Below are 18,731 nucleotides of genomic sequence, written 5' to 3'. Positions count from 1 at the left end.
AATAATAAGATGTTTAAGTTGGACAATAAATAGTGTATCTATTCCGTTTATGATTTTATGAAAAGAAGTGTGACATTCCGTTTATGTTGAATTACTCTGATTTTTATGTGAAATCTATAAGTTGGGAAAACGGGGTGTTACAATGGTATCAAAGCATGTCGGTCCGTCCGGCCAAGTAGTTGAGTCGAGTGGTGTTGAGTAACAGTTGTAATACTGTCTTTATGTTGTCCTGATTGTTGATTGTTGTGTAGAGAACTAAAATGGCTGGAGGAAATGACGCCGCGATTGCTGCTGCATTGGAAGTTGTGGCTCAAGATGTGGGGCAACAACCTACTGCTAATGTTGGTGCTAATGCCGAAGTTAGGATGTTGGAAACTTTTATGAGGAATCATCCTCGTACTTTCAAAGGAAGGTATGATCCAGATGGAGCTCAGACGTAGCTCAAAGAGGTTGAGAGGATTTTTCGGGTTATGCAATGCAATGAGGTTCAGAAGGTGCGCTTTGGTACGCACATGCTAGCTGAGGAAGCTGATGACTGGTGGGTGAGTATTCTACCTATCCTAGAGCACGGAGGTGGAGCTGTTACTTGGGCTGTGTTTAGAAGAGAGTTCTTAGACAGATACTTTTCGGAAGATGTTCGCGGGAAGAAAGAGATTGAGTTTCTTGAGCTGAAGCAGGGTGATAAGTCAGTGACCGAGTATGCTGCAAAGTTTGTAGAGCTGGCTAAGTTTTATCCACACTACACTGCTGAGACTGTTGAGTTCTCCAAGTGCATAAAGTTTGAGAATGGTTTGCGTGCTGAGATCAAGCGGGCTATTGGGTATCAGAAGATCCGTAACTTTTCTGAACTGGTGAGCAGCTGCAGAATCTATGAGGAAGATACTAAAGATCATTACAAAGCTGTGAATGAGAGGAGACCTAGGAGTCAGCAAAATCGCCCTAAGCCTTACAGTGCTCCTGCTGATAAGGGTAAACAAAGATTGAATGATGAGAGAAGGCCTAGAAAGAAAGATATTACTGCTGAGGTTGTTTGTTATACTTGTGGTGAAAAAGGCCATAAGAGTAATGCTTCTACTGGAGATGTAAAACGGTGTTTCCGTTGTGGTAAGAAGGGGCATACTATTACAGAATGTAAACATGATGATGTTGTGTGTTTTAAGTGCAATGAAGAGGGTCATATTGGTTTGCAATGCAAGAAGCCTAAGAAGGCGCGGGCTACAGGGAGAGTTTTTGCTTTGACTGGTACGCAGACAGAGAATGAGGATCAATTGATTAGAGGTACATGTTATTTTGATAGTACCTCTTTAGTTGCTATTATTGATACTGATATGAACTGGTTGGAGTATAACCATGTTCACATTAATTGTTATAATAAGTCGGTATACTTTTCTTCTGTCGAAGAAGATAGTGGAGCAGAGTTCTTGTCTACTAAGCAGCTGAAACAGTTAGAGCGTGATGGTATTTTGATGATTTCTTTAGTGGCGTCCTTGTCTGTTGAGAATCAAGCAGTAATTGATAAGTTACAGGTTGTGTGCGACTTCCCAAAAGTTTTTCTTGATGAAATTCCTGATGTGGCTCCAGAAAGAGAAGTTGAATTTTCGATTGATCTTGTTTCGGGTACGAAGCCTGTGTCTATGACGCCTTACCGTATGTCGGCTTCTGAGCTGGCTGACTTGAAGAAACAGTTAAAAGATTTACTTGATAAGAAGTTTGTAAGACCAAGTGTTTCACCTTGGGGAGTGCCGGTATTGCTAGTTAAGAAGAAAGATGGTAGTATGAGGTTATGTATTGATTATCGACAGTTGAATAAGGTAACGATAAAGAATAGGTATCCACTTCCAAGAATTGATGATTTGATGGATCAGTTAGTTGGTGCACGTGTATCCAGCAAGATTGATTTAAGATCAGGTTATCACCAGATTAAAGTAAAAGACGAGGATATGCAGAAGACGACCTTTAGGACACATTATGGACATTACGAATATTCAGTGATGCCTTTCAAAGTTACAAATGCGCCAGGTGTGTTTATGGAGTACATGAATCGTATTTTTCAAGCATATTTAGATCTCTTCGTGGTTGTGTTCATTGATGATATTTTGATATACTCTAAGACTGAAGAAGAACATGATGAGCATTTGAAGATTGTCTTGCAAGTGCTGAAGAAGAAGAAGCTTTATGCTAAAGTTGATGAAGTATCACAATGGGAGACTCGTAAGTCAGTTACCGAGATTAGAAGCTTTTTGGGTCGGCAGGTTATTACCGTAGATTTATAGAAGGATTTTCTAGGTTAGCACTTCCGTTAACTTAATTGACTTGTAAAGGGAAAGCTTTTGTGTGGGATTGATGAGTCATTTATTATCTATTTTTATATGTTATTTAGTTTAGTTTTAATTAGATTTTATTTTATTTTATATTAGTATTATTTCCTTTTTGAGATAGTTTACTACAAATTGCATTTTATTATATTTCAGGAACGAATATTGGATGAATTGAATCTTGGAGCAAAAGAAAGGGGCTTGTTGCTGATTTAGTGCGAAAATATGAAGATTCGGAGACAAAAATATGTCTCCCCCAAAGTCAGAATCTTGGCACGGCCCGTGCTAGCATTGGCACGGCCGTGCCACCTTCCAGAGTCGCTTTGGCTTAGATTTTAAGCTACTCTATTTTAGCCCGCAGTTTCTTGTGGAACATTCTAGTAATGTAATTGCTTAGATTCTAAGTCGAATGTATGCTATAAATAGAGTAGCTAGCCATCACAAATATTCATCTTTTCTTGGAATTCAATAAGTGACAATTGTCTTTCTAATAAAAGTTCTTTTCTTTTCTTTTACTTTCTTGTCATTTACTTTTATGCTTTCTCTCTTCTTCTCCATGTCTACGCTGAACATGAGTGAGTAGACTTCTCTTTGTCTTGGGATTGTTGGATAAGTCTAAATGACATAATCCTAATCAAACCAAGCTCTAAGCCTTAATCTTATGTAACCCTAATTTCTTATCTAAATTCACCGTTTTAACATGGATAAACCATTATCAAACGACTGTGGAAACGAAAGTGGAGGGTTTGATAATTGTTTATCCATCATCTCAAATATCAATTCATAAAACGAAAGTGCAGCTTTGATATTCGAACAAGTGAATTTAGACAAGGACTTCCAAGGCAGCGAAATAGTCTTTGAAATCTTTGAGACATATAGTTTCGATCTTCAAGGGAACTAATAATGATCAAGTCAGCGAAATAGGCTTGGTTGTTAGAGGAACCAAAATCTAATAGTAATCAAGTCAGCGAAATAGGCTTGGTTGCTAGAGGAACAAAAGAGAAACTGTCTTGAGAAATTAGGTCTAACATAAAGTTATAAGCTTATAGTTTGGTTTGTGAAGGACTTATCATTTAGATGAACCAATAATCCCATGGCTCCTTTTATATTATTATCTTTCAATCGTTTGAAAACCCCAACTTACAACTCGTTTCTCATCTAATCATCATCAAAGGTTAATTGAATTAAACTACTCCCTGTCGGAACGATACTCTTTTATTACTACTTCGGTAAAACCGTGCACTTGCGGTTTTATCTCATCAAGTTTTTGGCGCCGCTGCCGAGGAGTAAACTAATTTAATTAACTCTTTCTTTGTGATTATAACCTTTTTCCTTTCCCTTTCTTCTTCTTTCTTTCTTTCCTTACCCTTAAATTCCTGGGTAGCATAAAATAATAGAAAACATGGCTGAGGAACGAACTCTTACACTCTGTTTGGTAGAAGAGAAAAAGGAAAGAGAGAAGTTGAAGAGAGAGAGATAGAAGAGAAAATGAGTATTTCTTTAATTTGGTTGTGGTGAGAAATAAGGGAGAGAGAGATAAAACATGTAGGGTCCACTGCTTTTTTAGTCTTCTCTCAATAGCGAAGAAATAGAGGAGAGTTCCAATTTTTATTAATATTCCAATTATACCCTTTCATTGCATCTTAAAAGAAAAAAAAAAATATATACGGAAGTCTGCTAGTCTGCTTGTTGTGCATAGCCTAGCCGTGTACCTGTGGCTGTGGGAATAAATGAAGCAATCAGAATAGATTTTTTTAATTTATGAAATGGGCTATTTTATTTTTTTGACACAATCAATTTTTTTTACCGCACAATATTATTCTTATCATTACATTAAGCAAATTTAAATTACTATTTGTTCAAATAATTAAAATTAATAAGAACAAATAACATAAATTAACCAAATATAAATTAATAATTAATAATTGATTGTTTAATTAAATTAATATTGATAGAAAATGTGTTTCAAACAACATTAAATTATGTATTTGTTTATTGAGTTAAAGGGTATTTTTGTCCTTTCAAAAATAAATGCATTTCTCTCTCTTCTATTTCTCAAATCTTTCTCTTCTTCCAAACAATACATCAAATCTACTCTATTTCTCACCTTTTTCTCTCTTCCTACACTCTCTCTCACCTATTTCTCTCTTCACAACTTCTCTTCCTAACCAAACACACCCTTAAGGAGTATGCAATCCCTTCTTCGGATGAGCCATGTGCTATTATAGTTTACCCAGCGGTTGAAGGTAGAGGCTTCAAAATAAAACCAGCACTACTAAGTTTAGTGCACCAAAACCAGTTTTCTGGATCACCCACTGAGGATCCAAATTTGTACATTTCAACCTTTTGGAGACTTGGTGTAACTTACAAAGATGACCAAGAGGCCGTTAGGCTACATCTCTTCCCTTTTTCTCTAAAACATAGGGCCAGCAATTGGTTCAATTCTTTAAAAGTTGGTTCCATCACTTCATGGGATCAGTTGAGGCGAGAATTCCTTTTCCGTTTCTTTCCCCCATCAAAAACCGCCCAACTTAGGGCAAGGCTCTACCAATTTACTCAAGAAAACGGGGAATCCCTCTACGATGTGTGGGAGCGTTTTAAAGAAATGCTTAGACTTTGTCCCCATCATGGTTTGGAGAAGTGGTTAATCATCCACACCTTTTACAATGGTTTAACATCTAACACTAAGTTAACTGTTGATGCAGCTGCAGGTGGTGCCCTAATGAACAAGGATTTTACAACAGCTTATGCCTTGATTGAAGACATGGCTTTAAACCTTTTCCAATGGACTGAAGAGAAAGCAATCATCAATTCTTCACCCTCTGAAAAAGAGGCAGGTATGAACGAAATCTCTTCCCTTGACTATCTGTCTACCAAGGTAAATGCACTATCTCAAGGACTTGATCACATGAATACTTGTGTTCTCACACCTACTTCTTTTTCACCTCCATGTGGGGCATGTGGCATATCTAGTCATTCTAGCATCAATTGCAAACTAGGTAGTGTTGAGCAGTTAAACTTTATTCAAAATAGCCAAAGAGTTGTTCAAAAGTCTCACATTAAACTTTTAATGGAAAACTATTTTCTTAAACAATCCGAACAGCTCCAAGAGCTTAAGGATCAAACTAGACTTTTGAACGACTCTCTTGCTACTCTCACAACAAAGATAGACTCCATCTCCTCTCACAACAAAGCTTCAGAAACCCAGCACTCCCAAGTAGTCCATAAGGTCGGCCAACCCAACGAAATGAATGCTGTTACACTTAGGAGTGGTAAGCCACTAGAAGACCCCATAGGGAGAACCAAACCCAATGAAAGTGAGAAGGAGATTTGCGAACCACAGGTTAGGGAAACTAGGGTAGAAAGAGAAGAACCACGAGTTGATGAAACCACACCACCTCCCTTTAAGCCAAAAATTCCCTTCCCACAAAGGTTCGCCAAATCTAAGCTAGATGAGCAATTTAAGAAGTTCATAGAAATGATGAACAAAATATACATTGATGTGCCTTTCACCGAAGTCTTAACCCAAATGCCTACCTATGCTAAATTTTTAAAAGAAATTCTTTCTAAAAAGAGAAAAATTGAGGAAGGTGAGACGGTTAACCTTACGGAAGAATGTAGTGCCATCATCCAAAATAAATTGCCACCAAAGCTTAAAGATCCATGTAGTTTTTCCATACCATGTGTCATAGGGTCAGAAGTAGTGAAGAAAGCTATGTGTGACCTAGGAGCCAGTGTCAGCCTAATGCCTTTATCCCTTTATGAGAGATTGGGAATAGGGGAACTTAAGTCAACCAGGATGACCCTACAATTAGCGGGCCGTTTTGTTAAGTACCCAGCTGAAATCATAGAAGATGTCCCCGTTAAGGTAGGAGAGGTTTACATCCCCGCTGACTTTGTTGTAATGGAAATGGAGGAAGACAACCAAGTACCAATTCTTTTAGGAAGACCTTTCCTTGCTACTACAGGAGCCATAATTGATGTTAAACACGGTAAGTTGGCTTTTAATGTTGGTAAAGATGTTGGAACAAAATGTATTTCACAATAAACCTTAATGAGTTTTGATGATAACAAGGTATTAAAAATTGTCAATTGGTTATTGCTAATATTTGTTCAAGTGTACAGGACCATAGGCAAAGTTAATCAATTTCAATAGGTCTTGGAAGAACAATAGAGAGCAAAGAAATCTAAAGCATCTGAAGAAAACTGCGTCTGAAGCTATGAAGTGCTTCTGAAGTTTCAAGTGCCTCTGAAGTGATGATGTCATCAGAAGCAGAAGTCCATCAGAAGCGAAATTTCATCAGAAGCTATATCATCACCAGAAGCTACAGTTGATTAGTAAATTTAAACTGAAGTTTCAAAGGAGCTGTTTTTCGTTTTAATCTCGTTTAAGAAAACGAAGAATTGAAAGGGAGGTATCAACGGTCATTTGAAAAGCACTGGGTGCTTGTCCTTCTTTGAAGAGTTGACAAAGTACAAGTGTACAACCACTACCTCCACTACTCTGTTTTTGTCTGCGCTACAAGACAAGACAACAGCTCTGCCTGCAGAAATGTTCCTTCAAGATAGGAATGAATTTGAAGTTGGTCCGTCATAGGACTACACCCAAATCAGGCAATAGATTACTGGTGAATGATCAAAGGAACTCAACGACTCTTTAGACGTGCTAAAAATCTCAACGTCTCTCTACTCACCTCTATATAAAGGAGTGAAGACTTGAAGATTGAAAAGAGAAATCAACACAAGTTAAAAGCGCCAAAACTCTGCCAAATTTGATTCTAAAAAGCACTTTGAATTTCTGCACTGATTTGATATATCTTAGAAATTCTTAAGTCTAGAGTCTTTATTGCATTGTATTGTGAACACCACTGATTGTATATCAAGTGTTCAAAGTCAAACATTTTCTGTATAATTTTGTTTGAATAGAAGTCTCTAGCCTGCGTGCTTGAGCATTAGAAGACTCTTGCTTTAGTGCTTGAGCATTGGAAGTCTCTCGCCTGCGTGCTTGAGCATTTGAGAAGTCTCATACTAGAGAGTATTGAGCATTTGTAATCTGTGTGATTATTTAGTGTAAATCTCCTTGTAAGTGCAAGGGGGACTGGACTACTTCCGATTTGTGGAAGGAACCAGGATAATTGCTTGTGTCCTTCTTTCTTTTCTCTACTCTGTTTTATTCCGCTGCATATCTGATTCTGAACATCACATCAGAAGCATTCCCAACCAGCTTCTGAAGTGATACCAGAAGAAGAATTTTTTGAGAAAGCTAAGGATCTAAACACTTTGAGTGTTGAAGATCTTGTCAGTTCCCTCAAGGTACATGAAATGAGTCTGAATGAGCATGAATCCTTTAAGAAGAATAGATCTATTGCTCTACCATCTAAAGGAAAGTCTTCCAAAGCTTACAAGGCCAGTGAATCTGAAGAAGAGTCACCAGATGGAGACTCTGATGAAGATCAATCTGTGAATATGGCTATGCTGTCTAACAAGCTTGAATATCTGGCAAGGAAGTAGAAGAAGTTTTTGAGCAAGAGGGGTGGTTATAAGAACTCCAAGAGAGAAGATCAAAAGGGATGCTTCAACTGTAAGAAGCTTGGACATTTCATTGATGATTGCCCTGATCTTCAGAAGGAGAAGTCAAAGAGCAGACCTAAGAAACCAAGTTTCAGCCCTAGCAAATTCAGAAAGCAAATCAAGAAGAGTTTGATAGCAACCTGGGAAGATCTGGATAGTGAATCTGGTTCTGATAAAGAAGAAGCAGATGATGATGCAAAAGCAGCCATGGGGTTAGTGGCAACAGTGTCATCAGAAGCTGTATCAGAAGCTGAATCAGATTCAGAAGATGAAAATGAGGTATATTCCAAAATTCCCAGACAAGAACTTGTTGATTCTCTTAAAGAACTTTTATCACTATTCGAACACAGAACCAATGAGTTGACTGATTTAAAAGAAAAATATGTTGACTTAATGAAACAACAAGAAACAACTCTATTGGAACTGAAAGCTTCTGAAGAAGAACTCAGAGGGTTTAACTTCATATCTACCACATATGAAGACAGACTCAAGATTCTTTGTCAGAAGCTACAAGAAAAGTGTGATAAAGGTTCTGGCAACAAAAATGAAATTGCCTTAGATGATTTTATTATGGCGGGCATAGACAGAAGCAAGGTAGCTTCTATGATCTACATCATATACAAAAACAATGGCAAATGGATCGGATACTCTGAGGAGAAATCCAAAGAGTACAGTCTCAAAAGCTATTGCGAGTGTATTAAGGATGGATTGAAATCCACCTTTGTGCCTGAGGGTATTGATGCTGTAACTGCTGTTCAGTCAGAACCTGAAGCTTCTGGTTCTAAGGCTAAGATTACATCAAAGCCAGAAAACCTCAAGTCTAAGGTTATGACAAAATCTGATCCTAAGACTACAAGGATCAAAATTCTGAAAAGATCAGAACCTGTTCCTCAGAGTCTGATCAAACCAGAACCTAGAATCCTAAAGTCAGAGGGTCAGAAGAACAAAACAGTTGTTGCTTCTGAGAAAACAATATCCAAAGGTGTTAAACCTAAAGTATTGAATGATTAGAAGCTACTCAGCACTCAGCCCAAGGTACAAGGGAGGAAAAGTAAAACCTCCTGATACCTAGACAACGGGTGTTCAAGGCATATGACAGGAGAGAAAGCTTTGTTCCTCACCCTTACCATGAAAGATGGAGGAGAAGTGAAGTTTGGTGGCAACCAAACTGGAAAAATCATTGGTAAAGGTACTATTGGTAATTCCTCCATTTCAATAAATAATATTTGGTTAGTAGATGGTCTGAAGCATAACCTATTGAGCATCAGTCAATTTTGTGACAATCGGTACTATGTTATGTTCAGTAAGACCAACTGCACTCTAGTCAACAAGGATGACAAATCCATTACCTTTAAGGGAAAGAGAGTTAAGAATGTCTATAAGATTAATTTCTCTGATCTGGCTGATCAGAAGGTAGTTTGCCTTCTGTCAATGAATGATAAAAAGTGGGTATGACATAGAAGGTTGGGACATGCTAATTGGAGATTAATTTCTAAAATCAGCAAGTTACAGCTTGTCAAAGGTTTGCCTAACATTGATTATCATTCAGATGCACTCTGTGGTGCATGTCAGAAAGGAAAAATTGTCAAAACTTCTTTCGAATCCAAAGACATTGTATCAACCTCCAGACCCTTAGAATTACTTCATATTGATCTTTTTGGACCAGTTAACACTGCATCCTTATATGGAAGTAAATATGGATTGGTTATTGTTGATGATTACAGTAGGTGGACTTGGGTAAAATTCTTAAGAAGTAAAGATTATGCTTGTGAGGTATTTAGCAGCTGCTGCACTCAAATACAATCTAAAAAGGAAATGAAAATTTTGAAAGTCAGAAGTGATCATGGTGGAGAATTTGAAAACGAGCCATTTGAATCTTTTTGTGAAAAACATGGAATTATCCATGAATTCTCTTCTCCTAGAACTCCACAACAAAATGGGGTTGTAGAAAGAAAGAACAGAACTTTACAAGAAATGGCTAGAACCATGATCCATGAAAATAATTGGCTTAATTGCACTTTTCCCCCTATCTTTTGTTAATTGTGTGATTTTGCACCCCGTCTTTGTTTTTGAGCGATTTTGCACCCTATCTTTTGCCAACTGTGTTTTGTTCAAAATTATCATTAAAAGAGGGGAAAAGGGGCAAAAGATAGGGTGCAAAATTGCTCAAAAAATATAAGTGAGGGTGCAAAATCGCACAATTAGCAAAAAGATAAGGGGCAAAAGTGCAATTGAACACAAAGATGGGGTGCAAAATCGCTCAAAAAAAAAGAGGGGGTGCAAAATCGCACAATTGGCAAAAGATAGGGGGGAAAAGTGCAATTAAGCCAAAATAATTTAGCTAAACATTTATGGGCAGAAGTAGTTAATACTTCATGTTATGTCCAAAATAGGATCTACATCAGACCTATGTTGGAGAAAAACTGCATATGAACTCTTCAAAGGAAGAAGACCCAATATCTCTTACTTTCATCAGTTTGGATGTACTTGTTACATTCTAAATACTAAAGACTATCTAAAGAAATTTGATGCCAAGGCTCAAAGAGGAATCTTTTTAGGTTACTCTGAAAGGTCAAAGGCATACAGAGTGTATAATTCAGATACACATTGTGTTGAAGAATCTATGCATGTTAAATTTTATGATAGAGAGCCTGGAAGTGAAACTCCAGAGCAAGTTGAAAGTAATTTAGGTGTAAATGATTCTGAAGATGCATCAGAATCTGATCAACCTTCTGATACTGAAAAGAATTCAGAAGATGAATCAAGTCCAGTTGCTGAATCAAATCCAGAAGCTGAGCCAAGTTCAGAAGCTGAACCTAATCCAGAAGCTGAGTCAAGTTCTGAGGATATTCAAGATAACACTCAGCATGTGGTTCAATCAAAATTCAAGCACAAATCTTCACATCCTGAGGAGCTAATCATTGGAAGCAAAGACAGTCCTAGAAGAACAAGATCTCATTTCAGACAAGAAGAATCTTTGATAGGACTGCTGTCAATAATTGAACCAAAGACAGTTGATGAAGCTCTCTCAGATGATGGATGGATATTAGTTATGCAAGAAGAGCTAAATCAGTTTCAAAGGAATGATGTGTGGGATCTGATACCCAAGCCTAATCAGAAGAACATTATTGGAACAAAATGGGTATTCAGAAACAAGTTGAACGAACAAGGAGAGGTAACCAGAAACAAAGCTAGACTTGTTGCACAAGGTTATAGTCAACAAGAAGGCATTGATTACACTGAAACATTTGCTCCAGTTGCAAGATTGGAAGCAATCAGGTTACTTCTATCCTATGCAGTTAATCATGGCATAATATTATATCAAATGGATGTCAAGAGTGCTTTTCTTAATGGTGTCAGTGAAGAAGAAGTGTATGTCAAACAACCTCCTGGGTTTGAGGATCTTAAGCATCCTGACCATGTTTACAAACTTAAGAAATCACTATATGGCTTGAAACAAGCTCCCAGAGCTTGGTATGATAGACTAAGTAATTTCTTAATTAAAAATAATTTTAAGAGAAGTCAAGTTGACACAACACTCTTCAGAAGGACTCTTAAGAATGACATTCTGATTGTGCAGATATATGTTGATGATATAATATTTGGTTCTACTAATGCATCTCTTTGCAAGGAATTTTCTAAGTTAATGCAGGATGAATTTGAAATGAGCATGATGGGAGAATTAAAGTTCTTTCTTGGAATTCAAATTAATCAAAGCAAAGAAGGAGTATATGTTCATCAAACAAAATATACAAAGGAGCTTCTGAAGAAGTTCAAGCTAGAAGATTGTAAAGTGATGAACACTCCAATGCATCCAACCTGCAACTTAAGCAAAGAAGATACTGGAACTAAAGTAGACCAGAAGCTATACAAAGGTATGATTGGTTCTCTATTATACCTCACTGCATCTAGACCAGATATTTTATTCAGTGTATGCTTGTGCGCAAGATTCCAATCAGATCCTAGAGAATCTCATTTAACTGCTGTTAAGAGAATCTTCAGGTATCTGAAGGGAACAACTAATCTTGGACTCCTGTATAGGAAATCCCTAGATTATCAGTTGGTTGGATTCTGTGATGCTGACTATGCTGGTGACAGGATTGAAAGAAAATCAACCGGTGGAAATTGTCAATTCCTGGGAGAGAATCTGATATCCTGGGCTAGCAAAAGACAAGCAACAATTGCCATGTCTACAGCAGTTAGAAGACTATCAGATTAATGCTAACAGTATTTCCATCTTTTGTGATAATACTGCTGCTATTTGTTTGTCAAAGAATCCAATTCTACATTCAAGAGCCAAGCATATTGAAATCAAACACCATTTTATCAGAGATTATGTTCAAAAAGGAGTTTTAGATATACAATTCATTGATACTGAGCATCAATGGGCTGATATATTTACAAAGCCTTTAACTGTTGAAAGATTTGATTTTATCAAGAAAAATTTGAACATGCACTTTGTGTCTGATTAAGATTTGCTTGCCTCTGAATAAGAAGTTTGGTTCTGAAGTTTATTCAGAAGCTATGGTCCATCAGAAGCTCTTAACTGAGGTTCTGAGGAAAATATGCTTCTGAAGATGACGTCAGCACTAAAACTTCAGAAGCTGTGTTCTTTACTTCTGAATAGCAGGGTTAGTGGGATCATTGGCAGTTACGTCTTAGTAACACCTGTCCCATTAACCAAGGTTATTAGTCTGAAAAGTTTCTGACGTGGTCTATTTGTATTGGAGTATAACAAAAAGGGCAATGATGATTTATATGCTTTTAAACGTACTAACACGCGCCCTCAATTTGTCATTAATGCTATGTTTGTTTGTCCCCTTATGAATTGCAATCGTTTTTACTAAAAACACTTAGACAAACACACACTACTCACTTCACAACCAACACTTTTGTTTTTCAACCTCCTCTGCGAAGTAAGCGCATTTCTTCTAAAAACCCTAGAAACCCTTTTTCACTTCAATCATCTCAAATGGCTTCATCAAGTTCTGTTCCTGGATCATCATCTAACAAGCAACAGCAGGAAACTCCAGCCTATGAAATAAAAGGAAGAACCACGTCCCTAGAGGAATGGGATTTGAAAATACAGACTGAAAGTCCAGTGGACTTCATTTCACTAGCTGCTCACAAGTGTGACATCGGGAAGTTCTACGATGTTCAAGGATTAGGAAGCTATTTCAATTTCTTGAATGGTCCAACATATCAAACACTGGTGCGTCACTTCTGGGTCAGGGCCAGTATTTATGATAGAGAAGCTGCAAATATTGAAGAAGATGAGACAGTTGTTCTTAATCCAGGATTGAAAGGAAAGTCTAGAGAAGAAATGGGTTTGGAACCTTTCTTAAGGACAGAGATAAGATCAAGTATAATGGGAATTCCTGTTCACATTTCTGAGGATGTTATTGCCTTTGTTCTCAGAAGGCCAGCTATAGGGGAATACAAAGCTGGTATTTCAAAAGTCAATAACAGTCCATGGAATGAAGTTGTAAATAAGACCCTCTACAACAATGTAGCTAAGGGTGCTTATGCTGATATGTCAACTCAAACCAACATGATGCTGAAGATTCAAAATGAAAATCTGTTACCAAAAGGTGGTGGTAGTGATCAGCCTTCATTGGAGCATGATGGGATAAAACCGTAAGTGCACGGTTCTATCGAAGTAGTAAAAATAGAGTATCGTTCCGACAGGGAGTTAGGAATTCAATTAACTTTAAATAATAATTAGACTGAAGGTTTAGAAGGTAGAAAAGTTTGTATTTTTAATTAAAAGAAAAACAACAAAAGAAAAGATAAAAGCCTTGGAATTATTGGTTCATCCTAATGACAAGTCCTTCACAAACCAAACTATTAAACTTATAACCTTATGTTAGACCTAATTTCTCAAGACAGTTTCTCTTTTGTTCCTCTAGCAACCAAGCCTATTTCGCTGACTTGATTACTATTAGATTTTGGTTCCTCTAACAACCAAGCCTATTTCGCTGACTTGATCATTATTAGTTCCCTTGAAGATCGAAACTATATGTCTCAAAGATTGTAAAGACTATTTCACTGCCTTTACAATCTTTGTCTAAATTCACTTGTTCGAATATCAAAGCTCCACTTTCGTTTTATGAATTGATATTTGAGATGATGGATAAACAATTATCAAACCCTCCACTTTCGTTTCCACAGTTTGATAATGGTTGATCCATGTTAAAGCGGTGAATTTAGATAAGGAATTAGGGTTACATAAGATTAAGGTTTAAAGATTGGTTTGATTAGGATTATGTCATTAGACTTATCCAACAATCCCAAGACAAGAGAAGTCTACTCACTGACATTCATTGTAGACAAGGAGAAGAAGAGAGAAAACATAAAGTAAATAACAAGAAAGTAAAATGAACTTTTATTAGAAAGACAATTGTCACATATTGCATTCCAAGAAAAGATGAATATTTGTGATGGATGGCTACTCTATTTATAGCATTCTTTCGACTTAAAATCTAAGCAATTACATTCGGGCTAAAAATAGAGTAGCTTAAAATCTAAGCAAAAGCAGCAAAATCAACTCTGGAGGGTGGCACGGCCGTGCCAATGCTAGCACGGGCCGTGCCAAGCTTCTGACTTTAGGGGAGACATATTTTGTCTTCCAATCTTTGTATTTTCGTACCGAATCAGCTCCAAGTCCCTTTCTTTTGCTCCAAGACTCAATCCATCCAATATTCATTCCTGAAATATAATAAAATGCAATTTGTAGTAAACTATCTTAAAAAGGAAATAATATTAATATAAAATAATCTAAAATCTAATTAAAACTAAACTAAATAATATCTAGAAATGGGTAATAAATGACTCATCAAACTCCCCCACACTTGAATCTTTGCTTGTCCTCAAGCAAAAGGCATAGACATGGCAGCAACAAAAAGGATTAAAATATGACACTTTAAATAAAAGCTTATGTGTCCCTCGAGGTTTCATTTCAATGTACACTAATCACAACTTCAAGTATTCCTTGTAAACCTATTCAACCCAACAACAAGTCTCAAGTGAGTGTGTGTGTGTGTGTAGTCCAACCCTTTTCTTACTCCTGTATAAGATAGATATTATGAGGAACAGGTTCTAACCTTAACACTAAAATGACCGAGAAAAACCTTTTCTTCATTTCATATAAGAGAAGTGGGAGAGTTAAGATAGACTTGATGAATTTATACATTTGGGGGCTTGTAGATGCCTAGGGGCTATCATTTCACATTGGAAGTCCGTGAGGGGGTATCCTTTCCTCCAAGTTTCTATGATCACCCTAAGTAGTGCTACAACTTGTTTACTTCACTTAGGAAGTTCCTCTTTTTAGAGGGTTTAATTCAAGCACAATTTGTTTGAGAAGTCATTACCACATTTAGGAAGTCAGTGAGAGGGTATCCTTTCCTCCACATGTGGTGATATCCTTCCGCCCCATTTCGGTTTACACATTTCATCACATTAGAATTATTCCCACACAAACTTATACTACTTTTACTCTGAAGATTTGTAAGGGTCCAGGTTATCATTAAAGCTAGAACGTGTTCCTTAAAATACCTACTCATACACTTACTCAAGGATTGCAACTAGGTGCTTTTCTCATTGGAGAATTTATTTCACAATAAAACTTGATGTGGGTATAACAAGAATACTTATAACACAAGAAATCACTTTCATGTACAAGAAACGACCATTGAAGAGACAACAAAAAATTTATGTCATAATAAAACAATAAAAACAAGCTGCTTATTCATGCCTTTTACAATAAAACAAAACAAAAGAATAAAGTTCAAGGGAGTTTGGAAACACTACGACTAAAGACACTTTATTAGGCTCCCCCCACACTTAGGAGAAGCATTGTCCTCAATGATTCAAAATAAGAGAAATAAAGAAGAAGAAGAAGAAGAAGAAGAAGCAGGAGGAGGAGGAGTAAGAGAAGAGAGGAAGAGGAAAGCTCACATTTTTCATTGAGTTCTATAGGGAGGACCGTGGAGGTGAAAATGGTGCATCATGTTCCGAAGCATTTGGTTATTTTCTTCGGATATGCGGTTGCCCCTTAGGACATCATTCCTTAGTCCCGATAATTCAACACCTTGCCTTAGTTGCTCGGTGGTTATCCTTTCAACCTCGGTTTGCATCCATGTCCATCTTTCATTATCATTGTTTCCTCCGGTTTCATGGTCATGGTGATCCTCTTCTTGGTGCAAGTGTGCACCTTCCTCTTCAATAATGTGCTCTTCATGTACCTGCGAACTATCACCAACATACAACAAATATTCTACCACCTCGGTGTTAGTCCGAGATGGGTTAGGAAGTATAAATAAAACAGGCACATTGAGTTTAAGTGTATAGGCCATGGGTGGTCGAGGTTTTATGAAGTTCAAAGAGATAAGGGCCTCTATGTTAAGCCTATTGTTTCCCTCAATCTTGTTAATCCATTGGTCTTCACCGACTCCCAATTTTCCTAACTATGTATGTGATGATACCACCTACCACTATCTCTCCCCTACCATTAGACCTATTACCGAGATGGGAAAGGTAATCAAGCATGGAAAAGTAAGTGTTAACGGGGTGGTTGTTAAGCATAGCCCACAACATGAAGAGTTCATCAGTTCTAGTGTTCCCCAATTCAATCCTACCCCAAATTGTGCAAGCCATAACCCTTTGAAGGTACCTAAGCACAGGGTTGTGAATGCTGCTAGCTTCCTAGAAAGTTAAACACATTATCGTGAATGCCTACTACATTCAAGCTAAAAGAATCAGGATATCTACAAGCATGTAAAGATTTAGAGATGAGAATTTTATACCTATCCCTTTGCTTGTTGTCCTTGAATTGTATTCCAAGATTCTTTGTTGTAACTTGCTTCTTTGGGGGAGGTCCTCTTGACGAGCTTGCAACTTCTTTACCACCTCTTTCGGAAGCCATAGCCTTGACCTTGGTTGGATTTAGCGTGGTTGTCTTTAGGGAATGTGCTAGTGGAAAGGGTTGGTTTAGTGATGGGGAGAAGGTTTAAGTGAGTTTTAGGGGTTGGGTTGTGGAAATTGGTGATGAATTTGTGGGTTTTGGGTGAGGTAAATGAGGGCTATGAATTTGGATGATTTTTGGATGGGGTGGATGAAAATGGTTTTTGAATGAAAGGTTGTGGTTGGAATTTTTTTTTTTTTTTTTTTTGGTTATGAAGGTTTTAGAGAGAAGATGGAAGGATGAGAGATGTTGGTTTGGTGAATGAGGGAAGAAAAATGAGGTTTAACCTTACCTGGGGTCGGGCACGGCCGTGCTGAGGTTGGCACGGGCCGTGCCAAGTTCCTGGGTTTGGCTTGGTTTTGGAGAGGCAAGGTCTGGCACGGCCGTGCCAGTATGAGCACGGGCCGTGCCAAGGTTCTGGAGACCGGGACTTCAAAAATTTTCTTTTTCTGGAATCATTCTTGGACAATTACCTACAAAATAACTTAAAACAAAAAGAAACAAATAAAACAAAAGCAATTAAATGCGTGGGTTGCCTCCCACGAAGCGCTCGTTTAAAGTCATTAGCTTGACGGTCAAAGGGTTTCTCTATCCTATACCCAATCTTTCACAAAGGGACAATGGCATCAAACTGACATTATCCCCCAAATCACACATGGCTCTTTCTATAATCTCAGATCCTATGACAGATGGTTTGGAAAAACTCACAGGATCCTTAAGTTTAGCTGGCAATTTTTCTTGAATGTTTGCAATAAGTTTTCAAAACTGCTCATCTAGCTTGGACTCATCAAACTCTTGAGGGAAAGGAATTTTTGGCTCATAAGGTGGTGATATGTTAGGCTTTTCACTTTCTATCACAACTTTCTCACTTTGTGACTTTTCACTCTCTACCTCTAATTGTTTACCATCCCTAAGTGTAACATCATTCGGTTGACCCTTTGGGTTAGCCTTAGGTTGGCTCGGAAGGATTATGGAGGTTTGGGAGGGAGAGGCTACTTGATGGCCGACGTGAGGGATTTGAATCTCTATCATTTTGTTGTGAGTACAAAGAGAATCTACTTTTGAGGAAAGCCTATTGAGAGAGTCCTTCAAATTTCTAGCTTGGATTTCAAATTCTTTGTTGTGCCTAGAGTTATCTAATACAAGATTTTCTAGCAAAAGTTCCAAGTTGGATCTTCGAGGGATTCCTTGGTTATTTTCAAAATCACGTGGTGTTATTTGTTGTCCAAAAAGATTTTGAGGGGTTTGAAAAAATTGATCGTTCCTAAACCCTTGATTATATTGAGCATAGTTTACTTTCTCAGGACTTATAACAACACTACCTAGTTGACCAGCATGACCAAATATTCCATAACAAGGAGGCAAAACAGGGGAAGGAGTCCAAGGATAGTAGTTTTGAGCCATGCCTGAAATAAGAACGGTTAAAGATAAGAAATAATAAAAATAAAATAAAATAAAATAAATAATAAAATAATAAAATAAGGAGAAAGGGAGATATATATATATATATATATATATATATATATATATATATATATATATATATATATATATAAAATAAAAATAAAAAATAAAAGATAAGAAAAGGAAATAAAATATTTTATAAATATATATATATATATATATATTACTATTATTTTTTATTTTTTTATTTTTTTATAGACTAACCACTATTAAAAAGTTAATCAAATTACAATAACTCCCCGGCAGCGGCGCCAAAAACTTGATGGGATAAAACCGCAAGTGCACGATTCTATCGAAGTAGTAAAAATAGAGTATCGTTCCGACAGGGAGTTAGGAATTCAATTAACTTTAAATAATAATTAGACTGAAGGTTTAGAAGGTAGAAAAGTTTGTATTTTTAATTAAAAGAAAAACAACAA

General features: G+C 37.1%; 1 non-coding gene across 1 annotated transcript; it reads right to left on the bottom strand.

Annotated features, from left to right (window-relative positions):
- Nucleotides 1-4,842: 4,842 nt before the first annotated feature.
- LOC112420530 (small nucleolar RNA R71) lies at nt 4,843-4,949 on the bottom strand. The gene has a single exon (XR_003010710.2). It is a non-coding gene; the product is annotated as a small nucleolar RNA R71 (small nucleolar RNA).
- Nucleotides 4,950-18,731: the final 13,782 nt, after the last annotated feature.

This window comes from Medicago truncatula, chromosome 7 (genome assembly GCF_003473485.1).
Source record: "Medicago truncatula cultivar Jemalong A17 chromosome 7, MtrunA17r5.0-ANR, whole genome shotgun sequence".
NCBI classification, from domain to species: domain Eukaryota; kingdom Viridiplantae; phylum Streptophyta; class Magnoliopsida; order Fabales; family Fabaceae; genus Medicago; species Medicago truncatula.
The sequence above is the reverse complement of the archived record's forward strand: the minus strand, read 5'-3'. Positions and strand labels throughout refer to the sequence as shown.